Source organism: Oryza glaberrima, chromosome 12 (genome assembly GCF_000147395.1).
Source record: "Oryza glaberrima chromosome 12, OglaRS2, whole genome shotgun sequence".
NCBI classification, from domain to species: domain Eukaryota; kingdom Viridiplantae; phylum Streptophyta; class Magnoliopsida; order Poales; family Poaceae; genus Oryza; species Oryza glaberrima.
In genome coordinates, this window is record NC_068337.1 from 11,049,552 (window position 1) to 11,058,446 (window position 8,895).

An 8,895-nucleotide genomic window follows, 5' to 3' on the forward strand; every position below is an offset into this window, starting at 1 on the left:
AAATATTTAATAAAATTTTATCTATCTCAATTTAATGTTCAAAATTTTCATAGATTCTATTCAAACACTTACTTTAATTATTAAATAAATTCTAAAAATTCCTTTTTCACAATAATTTATAATTTAGCGATTTTCAGGGTGTGACATGTGTGTTGATTATCGCGCACTCAATGAGGTCACCATCAAAAACAAATACCCTTTACCACGGATTGATGTTCTGTTTGATCAGCTGAAAGGAGCCAAAGTGTTTTCCAAAATAGAGCTGCGATCGGGCTACCACCAGTTGAGAATCCGGGAAGAGGATATTCCCAAAACAGCCTTCACCACTCGGTATGGGTTGTATGAGTGCACGGTTATGTCTTTTGGACTCACTAATGCACATGCATTCTTCATAAACCTGATGAACAAAGTGTTCATGGAATTTCAGGATAAGTTTGTTGTGGTATTCATTGATGACATTCTAATCTATTCCACGTCGGAAGAAGAGCATGAGCAACATCTTCGTTTGGTACTCGAGAAGTTGCAGGAGCACCAGCTTTATGCCAAGTTCAGCAAATGCGACTTTTGGTTATCAGAGGTCAAATTCTTGGGTCACGTCATTACAGCTCAGGGTGTGGCAGTTGATCTATCGAATGTGGAGTCAGTTACCAAGTAGACCCCGCCTAAGACAATGTCACAGATTCGGAGTTTTCTTGGACTTGCGGGTTATTACCGTCAGTTCATTGAAAATTTCTCCAGGATTGCCAGACCTAGGACAAAGTTGCTTAAGAAATACGAGAAATTCAAGTGGACAGCCGAGTGTGACAAGAGTTTCGAGGAGCTCAAGAAGAAATTAGTATCTGCTCTAGTTCTGATTCTTCCCGATCAGACGAAAGACTTCCAAATCTATTGCGATGCGTCCCGTCACGGGCTTGGATGTGTTCTAATGCAAGAGGGCAGAGTGGTCGCTTATGCCTCGCGGCAGTTGCGCCCGTATGAAGGAAACTATCCAACACATGATTTAGAATTGGCAGCGGTGGTTCATGCTTTGAAGATCTGGAGGCACTATCTGATTGGCAACCACTGCAAAGTATATACGGATCACAAGAGTCTGAAATATATCTTCACCCAACCTGATCTAAATCTCCGACAGCGAAGATGGTTGGAGTTAATCAAGGATTATGACATGAGCATTCACTACCATCCGGGCAAAGCCAATGTGGTGGCAGATGCATTAAGCAGGAAAAGCTACTGCAATGCTTTATGCACCGAAGACATGTGTAAGGAATTACAGCAGGAGCTTGAACACCTTAACTTGGGGCTAATAGAACACGGATATGTGGCTGCCCTAGAGGCACGACCTACGCTCGTGGATCAAGTCAGAGCAGCTCAGGTAAATGATCCTGAAATAGCAGAGCTGAAAAAGAATATGAGGGTCGGAAAAGCCCGGGATTTCCACGAAGATGAACACGGCACAATCTGGTTGGGAGAAAGATTGTGCATACCTGACGACAAGGAACTAAAGGACCTGATACTCACCGAGGCTCACCAGACTCAGTACTCCATTCACCCAGGCGGTACCAAAATGTACCCAAGACCTCAAAGAAAAGTTCTGGTGGGTAAGCATGAGAAGGGAAATAGCTGAATTTGTCGCACTCTGTGACGTATGCCAACGAGTAAAGGCAGAGCACCAAAGGCCAGCAGGTTTGCTACAGCCTCTTCGGATCCCGGAATGGAAATGGGAAGAGATTGGAATGGATTTCATAACAGGTCTGCCCAGGACATCATCTGGTCATGATTCAATCTAGGTAGTCGTGGATCGGCTCACTAAAGTTGCCCATTTCATTCCAGTGCATACCACGTATACGGGAAAGAAATTGGCAGAGCTGTACTTAGCAAGGATCATGTGTCTGCATGGGGGACCCAAGAAGATTGTATCTGATCGAGGGAGTCAGTTCACCTCAAAATTTTGGCAGAAGCTGCAGGAAGAATTGGGGACCCGCTTGAATTTCAGCACAGCCTACCATCCGCAGACAAATGACTAGACCGAAAGGGTCAATCAGATCTTGGAGGATATGCTGCGAGCCTGTGCGCTCAATTTTGGCGGAGCATGGGATAAAAGTCTGCCTTATGCTGAATTCTCGTACAACAACAGCTACCAGGCCAGTCTACAAATGGCACCGTTCGAAGCGTTGTATGGCCGGAAGTGCCGCACACCTCTCTTCTGGACCAAACAGGCGAACGTCAACTGTTCGGAACAGAAGTGTTAACGGAAGCAGAAGAGAAAGTCAGAACCGTCAGAGAGAGGCTGAGAATTGCCCAGTCTCGACAGAAAAGCTACGCGGACAACCGCAGAAGGGAGCTCACTTTTGAAGCAGGGGATTATGTGTACCTCCGTGTCACCCCGCTCCGGTGTCACGCCCGGAAATTCACAAATAATTTCCGAACTTATTTGTGCATGAAATCCTCGTCCAGGAATCAGCCAAGGTACACAAACTGACAATTTAATATACAAATCCATCGTAATAATAACGTTACGTACTTACAAAAGAAAAGAAAAGTAAACAGCAGCGGAATTAACGATCTAGCGAAGCTCCGGCTCCACTCCCACAGGCAGCTCAACTGGGGTATAAGCCAAACGTCTTCTCCTTCTGGATCCTTTTTCTTCAACTGAGGTTGATTGATTATTGCAAGGTGAGCATATGACATACTCCGCAAGCCACACAGCAAATATGCAAGTGCACAAGGATACCAAAGGATGGCATAATATAGGGTTCATTTGCGAAAGCAGCATTTAGCAAAGAGTTGAGAAATTGTAAAACAGTAGAGTAATTAATCATCAATATTAATCAACACTGAACAGCACACCCATGCTGCACAGGCCCAACCAAACCTGAACAACCAACCCCGGTCGTACAGATCAAACATCCAAACCAGGAATTATCCATTCCAAACTAGGAGTCAAATTAATTATCACATTATTATCATTAATGAGTAGTGTGAGACTAATCACGAAAAACATTGTTAGACCCGCCCATAACGCGGGCACGGCTATTCGAATAGTTTTACTCTAGCCAGAGATGTACCACTGTACCCACAAGACACAGCTCCACGACATGTCACCATGCGCCTCAATACCACCACGGTACCTTAGAAAGGAACTGTGACAGTACCCCTCGCACAACACAACTCACCACAGTGCACCATTCCTGGATCATAATCACCCCCTCAATAACCAGAGGCATGGACTCCCCAGCGACCCCCACGGACTTCTTGCCGCTTCTCAGTCTGGCACCCCGTAATGAACCATGCTATACAAAAGGTAAAGCCGTTGCCCACGCTGGTTGTGGTTGGCACGGTTAATATTTCACAACAGTAGCTCGTGAACCGGTCCTTAATTGTCATGAGCACGACCTTCAAAACCATGTGCTCACAACCCACCATTAATCAGATTTTAATTATCATAACACGATTGACCATCGTGAGCTACCATTAAATATAACCATAAGTAATAGTGTAGTATGAATCATCCCATTAATGAGCTAATGTTTCTAAGCATGACTAAGCACATATATATATATATATACATATATATATATATATATATATATATATAGCATTTAGCTGAACCAAACCAATATATAAGGTTCAAACTGATCAATTTATTACCCAAGGTATCAAGGAATAGGGTATTCAATGCAAATTGACCATAACAAAGGAATAGGTTCACACCACCCAGTGACATTCGAAAATAAATGCACAGTTGAAATAAATAGAGAATTTAAATATAGGAGCAACATGCTCAAAGAAATTGTGTTTAGGATCTGTGTGACTTGCCTTGCAATAATTGGTCTTCAATTAGTCTTCTTGGACACTTCCGACGCCCTCACGAACCTTCGCAACGACGGAAACAACAAGCTAACACGCAAAACGGAAAAAAAGACTAATAAAAACCAAATAAACAGTACATAAAAAGTAAACAAACATGTAGATCATGATTTTAGATGAATTTAGAGACTTGAACCACTTAATTCCGACTTCATATGAATTAGTTATGAATTTTACAAGATTAAATTGATTTTAGCCTTATACAGAAAAGGATTTACGATTTATTAAATAGATAATGACGTCATCGATGACATCACAGTTGACCATGCACTGCTCTGCGAGGTCGCCGGTGCTAGGAGGCTCGGCCGGGCTATCCGAGAGCACCAACGCGGAGAGGACGACAAGACGAACTCACCGGTGGTGACGGCGACGAGACTCGATGATGGAAAACGGCCGGCGACGAGCTTCAAAAGGCGGCGGCCTCGGGTTGACGGCGTAGGCGGTGCTCCGGTGGGATTCGGCGGCAACGGAGGGGTGGACGGCGTGCGGCTCCTTCTCGCGAACCTGGTGGTGGCGACGGCGAACGACGACGAACGGTGCGGCTGGAGCGACTACCGGCGGTGGAGAGAGAAGGCGAACGTGGCGACGGCGCTACAAGCGACAGTGGAGAGAGGGAGAGGTGGCGGCCGAAAGAGGAGAGGGAGGGGACTCTATTTATAGCCAAGGGAGAGAGAGATCGGGCTTGGAACTCAAGGAATCGCGCCGGGAAAACCTAGGTTTTGGTGGAGAGATAAACTCGAAAACGAATCCAAATTCGCATCGAATTCAAAGGGATAAAACCGGATTTTTGGGGGAAGAGATAGAGGAGGATAAGAGAAATATTTCCCCTCAACTAATTTTGAAATAACACGAGAGAGGAGACCGGATTTGAAGGGGAAAACGGTGGCTGCACAGGCACAGAACAACAGCTCGGGCTCTGTCTGGAGCTGGAAGATGAACAGTAGCGAGGGGAGGTCAAGTAGACTTCGGCTGGGCTTCTTTTACTCAGCCCGATTGAAGGAGGGACATGGATTAGACTCCGGAAAAGAGAGGGAGAGGGGCTGCAGGCTGAGAGGAGACTGGGCCGAGAGTGAGCACTTTTCCTAATTCGGCCCGAAAAGGCAAAGTTGATTTTAATTACTTTTTCAATTAAATTATTCACTGAAATGATCTTTGAATTGTTAAAAATACTTTCAATGCTCAAATAATTTCAAGAGAAATCCTGAAAATACTTGAACACTATAAATATTTAACAAAATTATAAGCAGACCATTTAACGATTAATTTAATATGTGAATAATTACTGAAATGTTCTTTGTATGATTAAAATTAATAATTGAGCTCTGAAAAAGCCGAGAAAATTTCAGAGAGTATATTTAATCATGGATAATTTAATGAAAATTAAATTCAGCCATGCTTTATATTTAGGAAATTTTATTTCCCACATTTAACTTCACTTGTAAATTAATAAATATTTAATATAAATTCTAATAATAATTTATTAAATAATTTATAAATCCTAAAACGAAAATCAGGATGTGACATCCGGGGAGTGCAACGTTTCCAGACGAAAGGCAAGTTGGCACCATGCTTCGTGGGGCCATACAAAATCTTGGAACGAAGAGGAGAAGTTGCCTATCAGCTAGAACTTCCATCCAACATGATCGGCATCCATGACGTGTTCCATGTATCCCAGTTAAAGAAATGCTTGAGGGTACCCGAGGAACAAGCCGACTCGGAACACATCGATATTCAAGAGGACCTGACTTATGTGGAAAAGCCAGTTCGCATCCTTGAGACCAATGAAAAGAGGACTAGAAACAAGGTCACCAGGTTCTGCAGGGTTCAGTGGAGCCACCACTCAGAAGAAGAAGCAACCTGGGAAAGGGAAGATGAGTTAAAGGCCGCCTATCCGCACCTCTTCGCTAGCTCTTCCGAATCTCGGGGCCGAGATTCTGTTTAAGGGGGGTAGGTTTGTCACACCCTGAAGTTCTTCTCCCAAGCCTAAATTGAATTTATAAATGGTCTCAAGAAAATACTGGTGTAAAAGCAAGAGTGAAACCCTAATAAATCAATGCAAATAATAATCGGAACTGGCATGTGGGATTTTTCTTGAGTTCTACATGTCGAAATACGCTAACAAGATTTTTAGTGGAATTTTCACAGCTCTGGAAATAATTTTAACCAATTAAAAATGAGCACAAGCAATATTTAATTCCCTGGAAATTCATTTCCTTCTTTTTCTTTCTGTTTCCCTCTTTTTCTTTCCTTTTCGAATGGGCCGCCGGCCCATTCTCTTCCTCTCCCCCCTCCCCGCTGGGCCGGCCGAAGGCCGAGGTCCAACTGAGCCGGCCGCCTCCTCCCTTCGGGTCGCCGACAGGTGGGGCCCACCTGTCGGGCCCGTCTCGCACCTCCAGCCGGCGCCGCCGCGCCCTCGCTCCCGCGTCTTCCGGGTCATGTCGCCCACGTCGCCCGCGTCTCCCGCGCCCACTCCCCCTCTCTCCCGCCCGCGCCCGCGCTCAAGACGGCCGGGAATCGATTTTCGAATCCCGCCTCTCTCTCCACCTCCACCTCCCCACGTCGGCCGGCGAAATCGGGACACTCCCGGCCACGTCCGAGCCCCCTCTCCCCTATTTAAGCATCACCGCCCTCCCCTCTCTCTTTTTTCCCCATTTCGCCGAGTTCTCCCGTGCTCTCTATCGCCCTAGCGCCGTCGCCCTCCTCTCCGCCGCCGCCGCCGCTAGCCGCCGCTAGACGCCATGCCGAGCCGCGCCCTTGACGCCGTCGCGTTCGCCGTCGTGCGGGCCGTCACGTCCACCTCTCCTCCGTCGGAATCAAGCGCTGGAACCCTCTCTGCCCCGTGCGCCGGTGAGCACCGCCAGGGCCGCCGCCTTCGGCCGGCGTCTTCGCCCTCTCCCATTTTCCTCTCTCCATCTAACACCTCTCATCTTGTTCGCTAGGTGGTTCCGGAGACCGTCCACCGTTCGCCATTGTCCCCCGGTCATCCCTCGCCGCCGTTCGCCGTCGCCCCCTCGTGCCGGCTGAACCCCGGTGAGCATCTCCCCGTCGTCATTCCCCCTCTCCCTCTTAGCGCCGCTGCCTTGCCGCTTGGGGTCACACCACCATCGCTCGCCGTGCGCCACCGCTCGTCGTCGGTCGCCCGCTGCCTCGCGAGGAGTGGGGGTGAAACTTGAGGTGTGGTGTGCTTGGTTAGAGGGGGTTATGCGAAGGGTCCTGTCACGGCCTCTATCCGGTATGTCGTGGTGGCATGTCGGCGCACGGAAACGTGTCGTGGGGCTGTGTCTTGTGGGTACAGTTGTACACCTCTGATCAGATTAAAACTATTCGAATAGCCGTGCCCGCGGTTATGGGCGGTCAACCAGATTCACCGTGATTAGTCTCACCCTAGTTTAGTCTGATGGAACTGATTAGTTCAGGTGGATGGTTGGGCCTGTTGCAACATGGTGTAGTTGGACAGTGGATGGTTAATATTGATTAATTATTACAACTGTTTTTTTTCTGCTTTCAACTATTGTTTATAAATGCTCGCTTTATGCAACTGAACCACTCTATCTATCCTTTGATAATTCCCTGCATCATACCCCTATTCTGGTATGACTTGCTGAGTACAGTGGGTAGTACTCAGTCTTGCTCTATTTTCCCCAAACCCCAGAGTTTGAGTATGCGTCAGATGGCGGTTTCTCCGAGGAGTAGGCTTCGTCCGTGCCGTCGAGGATGCCTGTGGAGTGGTGATCCCGCTGCGGTCCAAGTCAAGGCTTAGCTCTAGTTATCTTTTAATTTTCCGCTGCATTTATGTAAGACTTTTATGATGTTTGTAAGACGTGGATCTGTATGTCAACTTTGTCGTTGTGTACCCCGGCCGGTCCTGGACGGGGGTTTTAATGCACATTCTGCTTGGAATTCTATTCGGGAATTTCTGGGCGTGACACGAGGGTGAGGAGATGTGAGTGGCGGCGGCGTGAAACTGACCTGTGGGGAGACGCCGGCGACGGCGGCGATGTGGATCGGCTGAGGCCGAGCCGGCGGCGGGGATCGGTGGCGGCGAGGTCCAGATCGCGTCGACGGAATTCCTGGACGACAACGGATGCGACGACAGCAATGGGGATCGGGTTGAGGGCGAGCCGGCGGTGGGGATCGGTGGCGGCGAGACGACTGATGCGACGACAGGGATCGGCGGCAGTCGATGGCGGCGGCGTGGGTGGATCGGCGGCAGTCGATGGCGGCGGCATCGGCGGATCATCGAGGATGGCGGCAGTCAAGGACGGAGGCGTCAACGGATCAGCGGCAGTCGAGGGCGGCGGCGTCGGCGGATCGTCGAGGACGGCGGCAGTCGAGGACGTCGGCGTCGGCGGATCGGCGGCAGTCGATGGCGGCGGCGTCGGATTGGCGGCAATCGAGGGCGGCGGCAGTCAAGGACGGTGGCGTCGGCGGTGCGATAGTCGAGGACGGCGGCGTGGGCGGATCGGCGGCGTCGTGGCTCGCATGGAAGGTAGCGGCGTGGGCGGATCAGCGGCGTCGTGACTCGCGTGGAAGGGAGCTATCAGGGAGTGGAGAGGAGCGCGAGGGAGGTGGGAGGTGGATCGCGAGGTGGGAGGTGGGAGCGATCCTGAGCGTTGGAATCTCACCGAGATGATCCTAACCATTCCATGAGGAATGAAAGAATGAGTGAATGAGTGAAACCATTTGTTCAACTATAGGGTAGATACTAGAATAGGAAGAGAGTAGAGTAGAAGAAGTCGGAAGAATTCCAAAGTTGTCGGTAATCTTCTATCATTTCTTTTATTCTATTTATTACTCTGAATTCTATATAATATCCTTCCTAAGTAATTTAGATTTATCTTGTGAGAATTATCTCTTGGTTAGTTCCTAAATAGAATACGGAATTATTGTTCACTATAATCAACTAAAATATAGTGATTGCTTTGGTGAGTTATAAACACTAAAGTAGATATTAATTGCTTAGACGTGGTGTTTAGGTAATTATTATCCAGTAATTGCTGCGTATCCCATAGTACGTTTGAGGTAGGT